This window comes from Hemiscyllium ocellatum, chromosome 3 (assembly GCF_020745735.1).
Source record: "Hemiscyllium ocellatum isolate sHemOce1 chromosome 3, sHemOce1.pat.X.cur, whole genome shotgun sequence".
In the NCBI taxonomy this organism is placed as follows: domain Eukaryota; kingdom Metazoa; phylum Chordata; class Chondrichthyes; order Orectolobiformes; family Hemiscylliidae; genus Hemiscyllium; species Hemiscyllium ocellatum.
In genome coordinates, this window is record NC_083403.1 from 101,814,256 (window position 1) to 101,831,960 (window position 17,705).

The window sequence follows — 17,705 nt, forward strand, 5'->3', positions numbered from 1 at the left end:
TCAATACAACATACCAGCTTCTTACATATTTATCAATGAGAAATTGTATATGAAATTGTAAATGTATATAAAACACTTTTCACTATTATACTGCATTTATTTTCAAATTGCCTTTTATTTCCATTTGTATTCTAACTTCATCGCAGAACAAATGATGAACAAATAAACCTCAGCAAAGCTACACTTAAAAGGAGTTAGCAATGAATAAGAATCCTTTTGAAGGATTTTTGTCAATATAGATTCAAACTTGCAACTGTTAAGCTATTTCGCATTCAAAGAATAAAAATCTTTTGTCATATGATTTGATGCCACAGTATGAATTTGAGTTCAAAATAGACTGGTAAAGAACAAGTCAAAGTCAGAACTGTCTCCAGGCTTAGACCTTCCAAATAGTATTATTTGTTAGAAACCAATATAAAATTCTTCTATAAGTGGTAATCATAGATAAAGCAGGCTCAGATCTCTTAATTACATCAGGTAAGGACTAACCTATCCCTTTGCATGACCATGTCAATGTGTTCTCATGACTCTCAATTTCTGGGGTGGCATGGTGGCTCAATGGTTAGCACTATTGCCTCACAGCACTAGGGACCCAAGTTTGATTCTAGCCTTGGGTGACTGTGTGTGGTGTTTGTCTGTTCTTCCTGTGTCTGTATGGATTTCTACAAGGTGCTCCACTTTTCTCCCACAGTCCAAAGATGTGCACATTAGGTGGATTGGCCATGCTAAATTCCCCCACTGTATACAGGCCATGTAGGTTAGCCATGGTAAATCTGGATTGAAAAGTGTGGTGCTGGAAAAACACAGCAGGCCAGGCAGCATCCAAGGAGCAGGGGAATCGACGTTTTGGGTTTAATGCCCATCTTCAGGAATGAGGCTGGTGTGCCAAGCGGGCTGAGATAAAAGGTGGTGGGGGGGTGTGGAATTTGAGGGAGGGGTGCTGGGAATATGATAGGTGGAAGGAGGTGAGGGTGAGGGTGTTAGGCCGGAGAGGGGGTGGGGGTGGAGAGGTCGGGAAGAAGATTGTAGGTCAAGAGGACGTTGCTAAATCTGGGGGTTGGGACTGAGATAAGGTGGACGGAGGGGAAATAAGGAAGCTGGAGAAATCTACATTCATCCCGTGTGGTTGGAGGGTTTCTAGGTGGAAGATGAGGCGCTCTTCCTCCAGGCATCGTGTGGCCAGGGTCTGGCGATGGAGGAGGCCAAGGACCTGCATGTCCTTGGCAGAGTGGGAGGGGGAGTTAAAGTGTTCAGCCACGGGGCGGTTGGGTTGGTTGGTGCAGGTGTCCCAGAGTTGTTCCCTGAAACGTTCCGCAAGTAGGCGGCCTGTCTCCCCAGGAATTCCTAGAGGAGACCACATCGGGTGTAGCGGATACAATTAATCATGTGTGTGGAGGTGCAGGTGAATTTGCGGCGGATGTGGAAGGATCCACTGGGATCTTGGAGGGAGGTGAGGGGGGAGGTGTGGGTGCAAGTTTTGGGGTAAATGTGGGGTTACATGGGATGCTCTTCGTAGGGTCAGTGCAGTCTCAATGGACCAATTGGCCTTTTTCTGTAGGAATTCTACAATTCTAGCACAGCTTAGCAGTTTTCTAACTCAGCCCATACTGTGATATTTATGCTTAATGATATCTAGCTCCATGACATCACTGTAAGGTTGTTCAAGGCATCTGAAATCCTTACACAACAGAAATTTTAGATTAGAACTGTGGTTCATCCATGGTTAGCAACCGAAAACGCTAATCTCCATATTTCCAACTAGATTTGTTGCCTATGCACATTTACACATCAGTCATCACATTTAGTCCGCACATTGACAATAGACAATAGGTGCAGGAGTAGGCCATTCTGCCCTTCGAGCCTGCAACACCATTCACTATGATCATCGCTGATCATCTTCAATCAGTATCCATTTCCTGCCTTATTTCCATAACCCTTGATTCCACTATCCTTGAGAGCTCTATCCAACTCTTTCTTAAATGAATCCAGAGACTGGGCCTCCACTGCCTTCTGGAGCAGAGCATTCCACACACCCACCACTCTCTGGGTGAAGAAATTTCTCCTCATCTCTGTCCTAAATGGCCTACCCCTTATTTTAAACTGTGTCCTCTGGTTTGGGACTCACCCATCAGCGGAAACATGTTTCCTGCCTCCAGAGTGTCCAATCCTTTAATAAGGATCTGATCTTTATACATGTGAAATCATTGAAGGCCAAGTGAAATAAATCCACAGAGGCCTGTGTTCTGTCACTTGGTCACACTTCATTTCCAGTCTTTGACACTGATCCAGCTTCCTCTGTGCCAGTCACCAATTTTTATCCTTTAGCCCCTTTAGCCAGGACTCCATGATTAGACCAGATTAACAGGCACAATTAAGGAATTCATATTCTATGAGGTCTACCTGGTTAACCTTGTTACAATCACTACACTAATGTGTATATTTAGTAAGCTGCTAGGAAGGCTAATGGAATGTTAGTATTTATTGCAAGAGGATTTGTGTACAGGAATAAAGAGTGCAACAAAGATTTATTAGACTTATTTTCAGGATGGCAGGACTGTCCAATGAAAAAAGATTGGGTAATCTAGATGAGTATTGTCAAAGAATAAAAAGTGATCTCATTGAAACCTGCCAAATACTTAAAGTGATAGACAGGATAGGAGCAGGTAAATTTTTTCCCTGGTTGGTCTGATTGGAATCAATGGGCACATTCAAAAATTGAAAAGTTGCCGTTTGATTTGAGATTACTTTTGATATACTCAGAAGGTTGTGAACCTTTGGACTTTTCTACTACATAGTGCTGTGAAAGATCAGTCTTTGAGTATGTTTGGGATAAAGAATAATAGTTTTCTAATTACCAATGACATACAGAGTTGTGGAGATGAGTTGGTTCAAATACATTAAATTGTTTGATCATGGAATGAATGGTGAAGCACTCTTAATAAGCTGAATAACTTATTCCTGTTCCTATGTTCCTGTTCCATTTAAGGAGATTGGGATTGGCTGAGGACATGCAGATTTTACCAAATTTAATTCAGGATCTGTTTACAGTTTTTTCAGCCTTTACATAAATTATAGCCAACTAATTTGACAGGTTGGATGGTAGACAGCATGAAAATCAGCAGCAAAAGTTCCAGCTGATGTAACATTGAGATGGTTTCCTGCACTTGACGGAAGCTAAATCTGGAGTTTGGGGCTTTAGGGGGAGGTGGTAGAGTCCATCAGTTTGATGGGGTCAGCAGAAGATTGAAAGGCTGGACGTCATGTTGTGAGCTTGAACGTAACCGTGATCACAGCAGAAGGAGAAAAAGCCTGCAATCAACAAAAGAATGTTCCTTCTTGGCCACAAGGGCAAAGCAATTCCATAACCAATGAATCAGATCAGGACCACAGTCCTGCCACATCCAGACATTAATGGTGTTGGGTAGTTAAACAACCACTGTCGAAGGTGACAAAAATATTCCCATCCTCAAAATGGGGGGAACCAGCACATCAGTGCAAAACGCAAAAGTGAAACAGAATTGAATGTGTACTGAGATGTTCTGAGTGGATATATCTCAGTGTCCTCCTAAGGCCCCCATCATCACTGATGCCAGTCTTCAGCCAACTCGATTCAGTTCGATATGGGATATTCTTAATGTGAACATGGAATTTTACATCAGCAATGACTGTGTCATGGTCACTAATCCTGCATACCCAATGCAATGCCTGCATACTTTCTCAGCACACCCCACCTCCCCCAAAAGTAACAGCTGTGGTATCCAATTTAATTGCCCAAAATAGTTGCTTACCTTTCATTCCTGGAGGGAAACAGCTCTCAATATGACAAAAGGAGTCAAGATGTGTGTGTGTGTGGAAAATCAGGCCAAGACTTATACACTTAATGGTAAGGTCCTGGAGAGCATTGCTGAACAAAGAGACCTTTGTACAGGTACAGGTTCATAGTTCCTTGAAAGTGGAGTTGCAGGTAGACAGGGTAATGAAAAATGAGTTCTTATGCTTGCCTTCATTGGTCGCTGCACTGAGATAGGTGTTGAGAGTTCATGTTGCAACTGTACAGGACGTTGGTTAGGCCACTTTTTGAATACTACATTCAATTCTGGTCTCTTTGCTATAGGAAGGATGTTGTGAAACTTGAAAGGGTTCAGAAAAGATTTACACGGATATTGCCAGGGTTACAGGGTTTGAACCATAGGGAGAGGCTGAAAAGGCTGGGGTTATTTTCCCTGGAGTGACAGGTGACCTTATAGAGGTTTATAAATTCATGAGGGGTGTGGATAGGGTGAATAGCCAAGGTCTTTTCCCTGGAGTGTGGGAATCCAAAACTAGAGGGCGTAGGTTTAAGGTGAAAGGGTAAGTATTTAAAAAGGACCTAAGCGGCAACTTTTTCACACAGAATGTGCTGTGTGGTATGAAGTGAGCTTGCAGAGGAAATGGTGGAGGCTGGTACAATTACAACATTTATAAAGTGTCTGGATGGGTATATGAATAGGAAGAGTTTAGAGGGATATGGGCCAATTGCTGGCAAATGGGACTAGATTAGTTTAGGATATCTGGTTGGTATGGACGTGTTGGACTGAAGCATCTGTTTCCATGCTGCACAGATCTATGACTTTATGTCTCTGAGTGATGGAAATGGAATTATAGGAAATGGTCGTTGACTGTGATTTGTGTGATACAAATGCTACTTTGACACTTGTCAACCTGGATGTTGTCCAGGTGTTGGTGCATTTGAACACAGAATGCTTCGGCATGGTGCTGAACATTGTGCAAGAACATCTCCATTTCTGACCTCATGATGATGGAAGACTATTTATGAAACAGCTGAAGATGTTGGGCTGAGAATACTAACTTGACAAACCCCTAAAGGGATGAGGTGATAGATCTCCAACAATTATAGTCATCTTCCCTTATGCTAGGTGTGATTGCAACCAATGAAAAGTTATCCCCCGATTCCCATTAATGCTAATTTGCTAGAGATCCTTAATGTCATGCCCATTCAAATGCTGCCTTGATGTTACTCTCATCTCCCTCTCATGTTCAGCTCTTCTGTTCATGTTTAGACTAAGACTGCAAGGTGGTCAAGAGTAGACCGACCCTAATGGAAGTCAAGCAGTAAGAAGATTATTGCTAAGGAAGTGCTGCTTGGTACAACTGTTGTTGGCCACTCCCATCAATTTTCAGATGATTGACAATAGACCGATAGGTCTGTAGTTGGCTGGGATAGATTTCTCCTGCTTTTTGGGACAAGGTATACCTAGGCAATTTTCTGCATTGTCAGATGGATGTCAGTGCTGTGACTGTACCACAATAGCTTGGCTGGGCAAGTCTGAGAATGTAAGATGATGAGAAATATGAGCAATCCTAGGCCATTCAGTCCCTCAATTACACACTGCCATTCAATAAAAGCATGCCGGATCTGTCCCAGGGCTCAACTTCTCTTTTGTGCCAACTCAGCAAGGCCATCAATTCCCTGATATTTCGAAAATCCATCTACCTCCTCTTTAAACACTTTCAGTGATCCAGTCTCTAGACTCTCTGAGATAGAGTATTACAGGCTTTCACTACCCTCTGGGAGTAGAAATTCCTTTGCATCTTAGTTTTAAATGAGTATCCCTTATTTTGTATGTCCACTAGTTTGAGATTCTCCCAACTGGTGTATTGTTCTCTTTCTGTCATTTCCCCTCAGAATTTTGCGTGTTTCTATAAGATCACCCTTCAGTTTTCTAAACTCTGATGAACAAAGGCCCAACTTGATTAGTTGTTCTTGAGAATCTCTTCATCCCAGGAATCCACCAAGTGAATATCTTTTGAATAGCCTCCATTACCAGTCTATCCTTTTTTCAATACAGGAATCAAAACAATATTGCAGTTGCAGAAACAAACAAACACAGAAATTTCTGGAAAACTTCAGCAGGTCTGGCAGCATCTGTGAAGAGAAGACAATGTTAACATTTATACAGTTTTCTCTTCACAGATTCTGCCAGACCTGCTGAATTTCTCCAGCTATTTCTGTTTTTGATTATTTCTGAACTCCAGCATCTGCAGTTCTTTTTACTCCAAGTGTAGCATCACTAAAACCCTGTACAGTTGTAAGAAGACTTCCTTGCTTTTAAACTCTGAACCTCTATCAATAAGGTGCAAAATTCCATTTGTCGTCTTAATTACTTGCTGTACCTGCATGCTAACATTTTGTGTTTCGTGCGTAAGAACACACCGATCCCTTTGCACCACATTCTTTAGAGTTTATCTTCATTTAAGTAATAGTGTGCCTTTGATATGTCCTACCAAAGTGAATGACCCTATACTTGCCTGTATTAAAATCTGTCTGCCAAGATTTTGCCCACTCATTCAACCTAGCTATATCACTTTGCAGATTCCTTATTACTTCATCACAACTTATCCTCACACCTATTTTTGTATCATCGGCAATTTTGGATGCTTTACACTCTGCCCGTATTCTAAGTCACTAATATAGATAATAAATATAACTTGAAACCCTGAACTGATCGTTCTGCACTCCCTAATTATATCCATTCAATCTAAAAAAGATCCATTATTCCTGATTCTGTTTTCTTTGTGTTAACCAAAACTCATTCCATGTTACTACATTCCCCCAATATTATGAGCTCCTATCTTGTGCCTTTTGTGCGGCACCTTATCAAATGGCTCATGATAATTCAATTACTTTACATCTACCTTTATTCACTCTGCTTGTGATAGCCTCAAAAAATTCTGGCAAAATTGTCCCTTTTCCTTTCACAAAACCATGTTGACTATGTTTGACTGTGTTGAAAATCGCGCAACATCAGGTTATAGTCCAACAGGTTTATTTGAAAGCATTAGCTTCCGGAGCCCTGCTCCTTCTTCAGGTGGTTGTGAAGCAAGACCATAAGACATAGAATTTGTAGCAAAAAATTACAGTGTCATGCAGGTAAAATGATATATGTTACAAACCCAGATTGTTGTTAAGTCTTTCATCTTTTATGGGATACAGATTTTGGTTCATTAATATGTAAATCCCAGAACTTCTTTTAAGTCCCATTCTCAAGATAACTTAAGATTTTATAAAACAAAAAGGTGACATCTTAGCTCAGACAATGCATCAAAGTTGTGAGGTTAGAGTCTGTCTGTATTCCAATCTTGAGTCAGACTGGTTCTATTTACAAAGTGGAATTTACAAAATATTATGTGGATTGACTGTCTGCATTGACTGCCTGCAGATTGTGTATTTTTTGAGCAGAATAGAATCTATCTGCAAATATAATTCTGTAAATACAAGTTCACACTATAGACTTGCATGTGTGTGCGCATGCAGGAGAGACAGAGAGTGAGTGTGTGCATATGAGTGTATGCGTGTGAGTGCACGTGAGAGAGTGTGCGTTTGCATGTGTGCAAGCTTGGTAAAGTGTGAGTGTGATGGGATATAAGTCTGTGAGAGGGTGCTTGCATGGGTGTGAGTGTGGAGGTGTGTGTATTTGTGAAAAATAGAGAGCATCTGTTTGAGAGAGGGTCTGTGTGAGTATGGAAGAGTGTGAGTGTGTGTGTGTGTGTATATATATATACATATATATGTATATATAGAGAGAGAGTATAGTGTAGTGGGGTCACCTGTACCGTCACATGAATCCAAGGTCCCGGTTGAGGCCATCCTCATGGATACCGAACTTGACTATCAACCTCTGCTCGGTCACTTGCATTGTCACCTGTCCTGAAGTCTGCCTTGGAGGGTGGTCACCCGAAGATCCGAGGCTGAATGTCCTTGACCACTGAAGTGTTCCCCGACTGGGAGAGAACACTCCTGTCTGGCGATTGTTGTGCAGTGTCCATTCATCCATTTTTGTAGCATCTGCTTGGTCTCGCCAATATACCATTACCTTGGGGCAACCTTGCCTGCAATGTACGAGATAGACAGCGTCGGCCGAGTCACATGAGTACTTGCCGCCTATATGGTGTGTGGTGTTCACACATGTAACGGTGCTTTCTGTGTCAACACTCTGACACAAGTTGCAGTGGTTGCTATGAAAAGGTGTTGTGGTCGATGTTGTCCTGAAGGCTGGACAGTTTGCTGCGGACAACGATCTGTTTAAGGTTTGGCAGTTGTTTAAAGGCGAGAAGTGGAGGCATAGGGATGGTCTTGGCGAGGTGCTACAATGTGTTACAAGCTGCGAAGAACATGGTGTAGTTTTTTGGCTCTTGGGAAGTACTCAACAATGAAGCGTACCCAATCACTCGCAACCCGTGTCTGTCTCCTGAGGAGGTCATACAGTTTCTCGCTGTGGCAAATCGGAACTAGCGATCAATGAATTGAACATCATAGCCTGTTCTTATGAGGGCATCCTTGAGCACCTTCAGGTGTCCAAGACATTCCTCCTCTTCTGAACAGATCCTGTGTATGTATCGGACTTGTCTGAGGAGATGGCTGTTTTAATAAGTTTAGTGTGAAAGCTAGAGAAGTGTATCCTCGTGAGGTTATCTGTGGGTTTGTGATAGAGTGCAGTGCTGAAGTGTCCATCCTTGATGGAGATGCATGTGTCCAAGAATGAGAGATACTAAAGAGTAGTCCATGGTAAGTCTGATGGTGGGATGAAAGTCGTTGATATCACTGTGTAGTTGTTTCGGTGACACCTCACCGTGCATCCAGAGTAGTATCCAATCAGGTGGAACCCTCTCAGTGAGTTTAGAATATTTCAGCCAATGCCTGCATTTTCTCTGCAGCCCTTTCCTTTAAAGCTCTCAGATACAAATTAATGAGTACTGGCTGCATCTTTCTTTAGTCCAATTGATTTGTCAAATACCTTGCCCGTCATGAAACTATTACAAGATATTTACTCCTATTAGCATCATACTGGGTTATCTTTAGGATGTTCATAATGTCCTCTACCATGATAATCAAAGTAAAATATTGATTAAATTACCTCCCATTTCCCTGTTGCCCATTATCAGTTTCCCAGCTGCATCCTCCAAGAGTCCCATATTTATTTTAACTCCTTGCTTTCATTTACCCATAGAAACTCTATTTGTTTTTCAAATTTCTTGAAGTTTAATTTGGATAAATATGAGGTTATTCACTTTGGTAACAATAAAGGAAAGCAGGTTATTATCTGAATGGTTATAGATTAGAATGGAGGAAGTGCAATAAGATCTGGGTGTATTCTAATCACTAATCGTAAACATGCAGGTATGGAGAAGGCAAATGATATGTTATTCCTCATAGCAAGAGGATTCAAGTACAGGAGCAGAGATTGTACAGGGCCTTGGTGAGACCATATCTAGAATATTGTGTGCAGATTTGATCTTCTTATCTGAGGAGGGATGTCCTGGTTGTTAAGTGAATATGATGAAGATTTTCCAGACTGATTTCAGGGATGGCAGGATTGGCATATAAAGAGAGGCTATGTCAGCTCGGACTGTATTCACTGGAATTTAGAAGAATGTGGGGGATTTCATAGAAACCTACAAAATTCCCGTAGAATTAGGTAGGGTAAACATAGGAAGGGTGACTACAGAGTTCAGAACCAGGGGTCACAGTTTAATGATTCTCTGATAGGTAGGCCTTTGGTACTGAGATGAGGAGAAATTCTTCACCCAGAAACTGGTAAGCCTGTTGAGTTCTCTGTCACAGCAAGCAGTTAAAACCAAAACATTGAACATTTTCAAGAAAGAGTTTTGAGTATCGTTCTTAGAACTAGAATGATTAAAGAGCAGGAAGAAAGTGGGAATGGGGTGCTGAGTTGAATGATCATATTGAATGACAGAGCAGGCTCAAAGGGGCAAGTGGCCTGCTGCTGCTCCTGTTTTCTATGCCTTCACATTACTGGATTGGTTAGGGAACCTGTAGAAATAATTCCTGACGCAGTCTAGAAACTCGTCTTCCAAATCATCCTTGCCCATCTGATTTGACCAGTCAATATGCAGGTTAAAATCACCCATGATAACTTCGCACCCTTCTTTTATACCTCCATTATTTGTCAAATTATACTTAGCATTATGGATAAATTACCACAAGTTACATCTCACAATCAAGTACTGAAACAATGATTTAAACTTTATTGCATGTAGAACAAAATTAAGACCCCTCAAGTAAGCCAGTTAAGCCTCACAAATCAACTTGGCTATTATCCAATTAATTGTGAAATTTAGTTATGATTTCACCAACAGTGTCCATCTGTGGAAGTGTCCATGGTTTGATCCTTATGAAGTGTTGTTTTTCTCTCTTTCAAGTTTGCGATGTGACATTATTGATGAATTAATAGATTCTTTCATTCTCAATATTGATTACATTCTTGAGACCTCAAATCTGTACCTTGCCTTCTTATCAGAAGTAGTTCCCCTTTCTTTGTTATATTCAGTGTTAGCTGTCTCTTTAAAAACACCACTTTTCCTGCATTTAACTCCTTTATGTCAATACATTTCATCTGCAGTCAGCCTTAATTGCCCATTTGTCTTGAGGCAACTAGTTATCAAGCAGTGTTATCTCCATTCTCCCTGGAAACAGATTGTTTACATTGCTTCTTCCCAGGGATGGTAATTCACATATTATTTTTGATTCCTTTATAACAGTTTCTCTTTGCCTTTTCATCTTAAGAAGCAGTTTATTCCAGAGTTATTGCTGTTTTTTCACATGTTTATCAGTTTTTCGTTGTTGATCCTTTCAATCCATGAACAGTTATTGAAATTATGAATTTTACATTGTCACATTTGTCTTACAATGAGGCAGCTCTTCAGGGGCCTTTAGATGATTCCCACCTGTGATTTCTTTCCCTTGATTTTTCTTATTTCCACCCAAACTGATTCCACATTATGATCTATTGCACCAATGTCACTTGAGTATAACACATCAAGCTGGTTTGTGAGACAGCTGTCCCAGTTTTGACACTGTCTAGTTCCTTAGAATATTGTAAGTTTCAGTGAGATAATCTCTCATTCTTCAAAATACTGGAGAATACAGGCCACATGTCCGTAGTCTTTCTTCATAGCACACTCCACCATCCCAGGAATTGAAAAAGTCAACCTCTGCTGCACTAAATCTTTTGGTTAGGAACCTATACATAGCACCTCAGATGCAGTTTCACAAAAGTTCTGTACAATTGAAACAAGCCATCTTACTCCTGTACTTGAATCCTCTTGCAATAAAAGGCAGCTTTCTATTTGTCTCCCTAATTTCTTGCTGCACTTGATGTTAGCTTTCAGTGAATTATGAACAAGAATACCCAGGTTTTTTCAAACACCAATACTTTTCAATATTTTACCATTTAAGAAATACTTTGAATCTTTGTTCATCCAACCAAAGTGTATTTCATCCACATTATGCACTGTGTACCATGTTCTTCCCCTGAACTCTCACACCAGTTATAGAGTCATAGAGTTCTACAGCACAGAAACAAACCATTTAGTCCAACTTGTCCATGCTGCCCAGATATCCTAAATTAATCCCATTTGCCAGCATTTGATCCATATCCCTCTAAACTCTTATATATGTACCCATCCAGATGCCTTTTAAATGTTTAATTGTACCAGCCTCCACCACTTCCTTTGGCAGCTCCATACTTCACCACTCTCTGCATGAAAAAGTTGACCCTAGGTCCCTTTTATATCTTTCTCTTCTCACCTAATTCCAGTTGTTTTTAGTTAATTTCAAGGTTAATAAAAGCTGGTCCCCAGCTCCAAATTAGGAGCACGAGTAGACCATTCAACTCTCCGAGTCTGCTCCACCATTCAATATGATCATTGCTGATCTGCACCTCAACACCATACTTTTATATTCGAAGCATATGTCTTGATGCTTTTAACACCTAAAACTTTATCAATCTCTTTTTTGAATATACTTATTGATCTGGCCTCCACAGTCATAGTAAATTCCATAGGTTGACCCTCTGAGTGAAAAAATTGTAAACAGTGTCTTTTCATTTTCTTTAGTAGTGGATTGAAAATGAGAAAGAAATTTTTGAAAAAACAGTGTTTTGCAAGAATTGCCACATACTTTGAAAAGCGAGTAACCTGACACTGTTGGCAGGTATTGTTTAAACAGCTGCTTGAACAACCTGTTATTGAAGTTTGGGTTGCAGAGAAACTGGTGCCAAGAGATTCTGTATTATGTTTGAACTCTGGTTGGCAACAAGACTTAGAATGGCCTATAGACTAGTGATTAATTATAAATGACAAAGCCTTTTGCCTGCCAACAAACATGCAATTGGTTCTCAGGTAACTGAAAAGCTTGAGGCCGGGAACAAGACAGAGAACGAAGTGATCAGATCTCCACCAGTCTTGGAGCCTTCTCTTTGTTCTCAGCAGTCAAAACCAATTTGCACAATCTGTTCTGAAGAAGGGTCTCTGGACTCAAAGCATTAGCTTTTCTTTCTCTCCACAAATGTTGCCAATATGCTGCATTTTTCTCCAGCAATTTATGTTTTCTGTTTCAGATTTCTAGTGTCTGCAGTTCTTTGTGTTATATTGATATTGTTGCCTTTGCAAGGTGAACCTCTGAATATGAAATTCAGTAATTCATATTGTGATGATGCTGTTCCTTTAACAAGGTTAGGTTGTCTTTGAGTTTTCTTTTCAGAGAGGTCATAAAGACAGAGGCTCCATTTTATCTGCTTTTATCTACTTCAAGAAGCTTTCAAGTTTTTTCTTAAAAGCACTTGTACAATGAAAGGGGAGTAGCCAATTCTCCCAGGTCAGCTTTCCTCTGGTTTGTTTTGAGTTTTAGCAGGCTAGCTGTTCAGACCTAGTCAGTTTTTGAGGCAACATCCGAGGAGCAGATGCTGCCTGACCTGCTGTGCTTTTCCAGCACCACTCTAATCTTGACTCTGATCTCCAGCATCTGCAGTCCTCACCTTCTTTTTTGAGGCTGCTGGTCAAAGAACCAGCTACATGGAAGAGGGTGTTCCATGCTGAATTTCTCTGCCATCTCTCTCTCCTGTAAAGCTCTGTGTTTGATTTTACCTTGCTTGCCGATGGTGTTTTTGTGGGGATTGTTGCAGTAATTTGGAATAACATCATTAAGTTGGGATAATATGTTGGGTTTTCAGATAGGTTACATTATTTTATATTCTTGTCCCTTTGTTTGTGCTTCATTTGGTAATCCTGCAAATAAATTCTGTTCTGTTTAAGACTAAGTGATTGGGACAGCTGCATCTGAATTTTCACTCTACACCTGCTTAAACTAACTAGCCAAGTTAGGGTCTGGGCTCCTTTCTTGAAATATTTTGAAGGAGTCTGACCTGGTCCATACAGATTGGGGGCTCTTTGCAGGATTTGTTCGATCATTCCGATTTGGGATTAGGGTTGCTGGACTCGAAGTCAGCAAGTGGAAGGTGTGAGTGTCTTTTATTCCACATGTTCAATTCAGTTAGTTTAAACAGTGTTTGGGGTAGCAATGGCTCTTTCAAGGTAGCACGGTGACTCAGTGGTTAGCACTGTTACCTCACAGCTCCAGTGACCCGGGTTTGATTCCAGCCTTGTGTCACAGTCTGTGTGGAGTTTGCACATTCTCCCCATATCCATGTGGGTTTCCACTGGGTGCTCCAGTTTCCTTCCAAAGTCCAAAGATGTACAAGTTAGGTCAGTTGGTCATGCTAAATTGCCCGTAGTATACAGACTAGGTGGAGTTAGCCATGGAGAATACAGGAGGAGTGGGATGCTCTTTGAAGGATCAGTGAACTTAATGGAGCGATTAGCCTGCTTCCACAGCTAGGACATTCTATGAAAGAGTTTTCTGAAGGTAGAAGCAGTGACTCTGGGGGCTTTACAAAAGGTGAACAGGGAAATACTGCTGGAATTGTCAGTCAAACTGGAGTTGGAGCTGCCTCCTTCCGTGAAGAAAACAGAAAGCTCAGCATTTACATTTGCTGGAAATGCCATCAGAATCTTTAGAGATGGCTACAATTCAATTGAAAAAGAACCAGCTTGATTAGAAATTAGATTCCCTACAGTGTGGAAACAGACCCTTCAGCCTAACCAGTCCACACCAACCCTCTGAAGAGCAACCCACCCAGACCAATTTCCCTCTGACTAATGCACCTAACACTGGGCATTTTAGCATGGCCAATTCACCTGGCCTGCACATCCTTGGATTGTGGGAGGAAACCGGAGCACCCAGAGGAAACCCACACAGACACAGGGAGAATGTGCAAACTCCACACAGACAGTCACCTGAGGCTGGAATCAAACCTGGTGCTAACCACTGAGCCACCATGCTGCCCAGTAGAGGCAAAAGACAAAGAAAGGGCAAAAGAAATGGAACTGTTTGAATTACAGTTAAAAGCAGGGGAAAGAGAAAAAGAACAAATCATTTTAGTAGAGCCAAAAGAAAATGAGAGAGAAAGAAGAGAGAGAAGGGAAAGAGGAAAGGAAGAAAGAGAGAAAGTTTGAACTTCAGAATTTGGCACTTAGTCAGGAAAGTCAGCTTAAAAGGATGGAGATGAAGGCTGACGGTAAGTTTAGTGAGGAGGAGAATGAGGATGAGCAAACCCATGGTAGCAAAGGCCTGGTCAGAATCTGTTTAAATATATCCAAACACTGCCAAAATTTGATGAGAAGGACATAGAAGCTTTTTTTCATCTCATATAAGAAGGTGGCTAATCAAATGAAGTGGCCAGTGACCATGTGGGTTTTGTTGATCGAATCAAAACTTGTAGGATGAGAGCTAGTGAGGTATTTGCATCGCTGTCAGAGGAAGGATCTGGGACATATGAGGAGGTGAAAAATGCCACCTTAAATGGACATGAGCTTGTACCAGAAGCCTACAGACAACATTTCAGAAATCAGAGGAGGGACTCTGGTCAGAAAGAATCAAACAAAGTAATTTTGATAGATGGATCAGGATATTAGAAGTAGAGCAAACCTATGACGCTCTTGGAAAGCCGTTTATTTTGGAGGAGTTCAAAAATTCATTTCCTGAAGTAGTAAGAACTCAGGTGGAAGAGCAGGAAATTAAAATTGCAAGATGAGCAGCTGAAATGGCTGATGATTATGAGTTGGTTCATAAGTCAAAGGTTGGCTTCCGACATCAGTTTCAATCCGTGAGGCATAGAAATTGAGGAAAAGAGAAATCCTCACGTGGAAAGTGAAAGGTAGATCTAGGTGAAGGATAACAATGGGCAATTTAGCATGGCCAATTCACCTGACCCGCACATCTTTGGACTGTGGGAGGAAACCGGAGCACCCGGAGGAAACCCACGCTGACACGGGGAGAACGTGCAAACTCCACACAGTCAGTCGCCTGAGTCGGGAATTGAACCCGGGTCTCAGGCGCTGTGAGGCAGCAGTGCTAACCACTGTGCCACCGTGCCGCCCACATGTTATAAGTGGCACATGGACTACCAGTTAGGGGTCATTTAGGGATGAGAAAAACTCAAGTTAAAACAAAATAATATCTTTACTAATAGATGTAGTTGAATTTTGCCAGAACATGTTGTACATGTCAGGTAATTGGAAAACCACAGGCAGTAATAAAACCTGCATCTTTAATTCCTATTCCTCCATTTGATGAACCTTTTACAGGATTCTTAATTGAATGTGTAGGACCCCATACTTAAACAAAATGTGGGAATCAGTACTTGTTAACAATAATGGATGTGTCCACTAGATTTCCAGAGGCCATTCCGTTACGCAATATCACAGCTAAAAGGATTGCAGCGGAGTTACTCAACTTTTTCACCAGATACGGACTCCTCAGAAATACGATCACATCAATGGTCAAACTTCACATCAAAATTATTCAAGGAATTTATGGACAGCTTAGGAATAAAACAATTCAAGTCTACTGCATACTATCCTGAATCGCAGGGAGCGCTAGAAAGTTGGCATCAAACATTAAAGACCATGTTGAGGGCTTATAGTCAAGGTTATCCAGATGAGTGTGATAAGGGAATTCCGTTAGGACTTCTTGCGATCGGCGATTCAGCAAATGAATCAAGCAGATTCTGTCCATTTTAATTAGTTTTGAGCATGAAATTGATTAAAGAGAAATTGGCAAGTCAGAATTCAGAGACCACATATTTGGAGTATATGTCAGATTTTAGGGAATAGTTAAATAGAACGGGGTTGTTGGTTAGACAGCATTTAAAAGTCTCACTGCATGCAATGAAACTGGAAGCAGACAAGAAATCAAAAACTCATAATTTTGCTGTCGGAGACAAAGTTACTTCCAGTGATACGTGAACCTTTAAAAGCAAGGTTCATTGGATCATATCCGGTTGAAAGGGGATTGAGTGAGGTGAACTGTTTGATGAGGACACCAGACCGAAAGAAATCTTAGAGTGTGTCATGCGAATATGCTCAAAAGGTATTTTGACAAGGAAGGAAAGCCAAAAAAGACTGACAAAACCAGTTGGTACCCAATAGTTACGTGTGTACTATTGCAAAGTCAATGCAGTCACAAAGACATATTCAATTCCACATTTGGAAGACTGTTTTGAAAAGGTGGAACAAGCTATTTGTATTTCTGAGTTGGAGTTACTCGAAGGATACTGGCAGGTACCTTTGTCAGAAAGAGTGAAGACAATTTTGGCTTTTGCAACGCAGAATGGACTGTATCAATTTAAAGTTATGCCATTTGGTATGAAAAATGCGCCAGCCACATTTCAAGATTACCCAGTTGTGTTGTATATGTAGATGACCTGATGATTTTTAGTCACACATGGAAGGAACATTTGCAACATATATCAGAATGGTTCAATCAACTTTCGAAGGCAGGCTTGGTGATAAATCTGGCTAAAAGTGAATTTGCCAAAACCCAAGTCACCTTCCTGGGCCATGTTATTGGACATGGACAAATGGCCCCAAGAAATGCAAAAGCAAAGGTAATTGGGGAGTTTCCCATACCATCGACAAAAAGAGCAGTACAGCAATCCCTGGGATTCAATGGATTTTATCAGAAATTCGTACCAAATTTTAGCAGTGTGACTGCTCCACTCACTGATTTGCTAAAGAAAGGCAAGAAGTTTCAGTGGACAGCAGACTGTCAGAAGGCATTTGACAGCCTGAAAGCAGCGTTAACCACTGCCCCAGTATTAACCACACCTAATTACACAAAGCCATTCAAAGTGGCTCTTGGTGCAACTGATGTGGGTGTCAGTGCTGTGTTCTTACAGAAAGACAATGAGAAGATAGAAAGACCTATCGGGTATTTCTCCAGGAAATTGAACTTTAATCAACAGAAATCTTCGATAGTTGAGAAGGACACTTTGAGCTAGATGTTGGCCTTACAACATTTCAATGTTTATGTTATCAGTAATGTATCTAAGACAATCATATACAATGATCATAACCCATTGAAGTTTATAGAGAAATTTAAGGACAAAAATTGCAGATTATTTAGATACAGTGTGTTGTTACAGCCGTTCAATTTAAAAATTATGCATGTGGCAGGATGAGAAAACATGATTGCTGATGCATTGTTGAGACTTGAATGAAAAACTGAGATGTTCGCTGGCAGGAGAAAAGCAGACTGTAATAGAATTTAGAGTGCATGTTTGCATGGATATATGCCAACAGTGTAAAATTAAGGGGTTTTAAAATGAAGCCACCTTTAAATATTGATTTTTTTTAAGGAAGGAGGTGTGAGATGCTGCTCCTTTAAAAAGGTTAGGTTGTCTTTGAGTTTTTTTTTCAAAGGTGTCAAAAAGACGGAGGCTCCATTTATCTGCATTTAGCTATTTGAAGAAGCTTTCAAGTTATTTTTTTTAAACCATTTGAATAAT

At 40.8% G+C, this 17,705-nt stretch overlaps 1 protein-coding gene across 1 annotated transcript in view; it reads left to right on the forward strand.

Annotated features, from left to right (window-relative positions):
• col21a1 (collagen, type XXI, alpha 1) overlaps window positions 1-17,705 on the forward strand; it is a 457,104-nt gene that overhangs the window by 300,768 nt on the left and 138,631 nt on the right. The window lies entirely within an intron of this gene.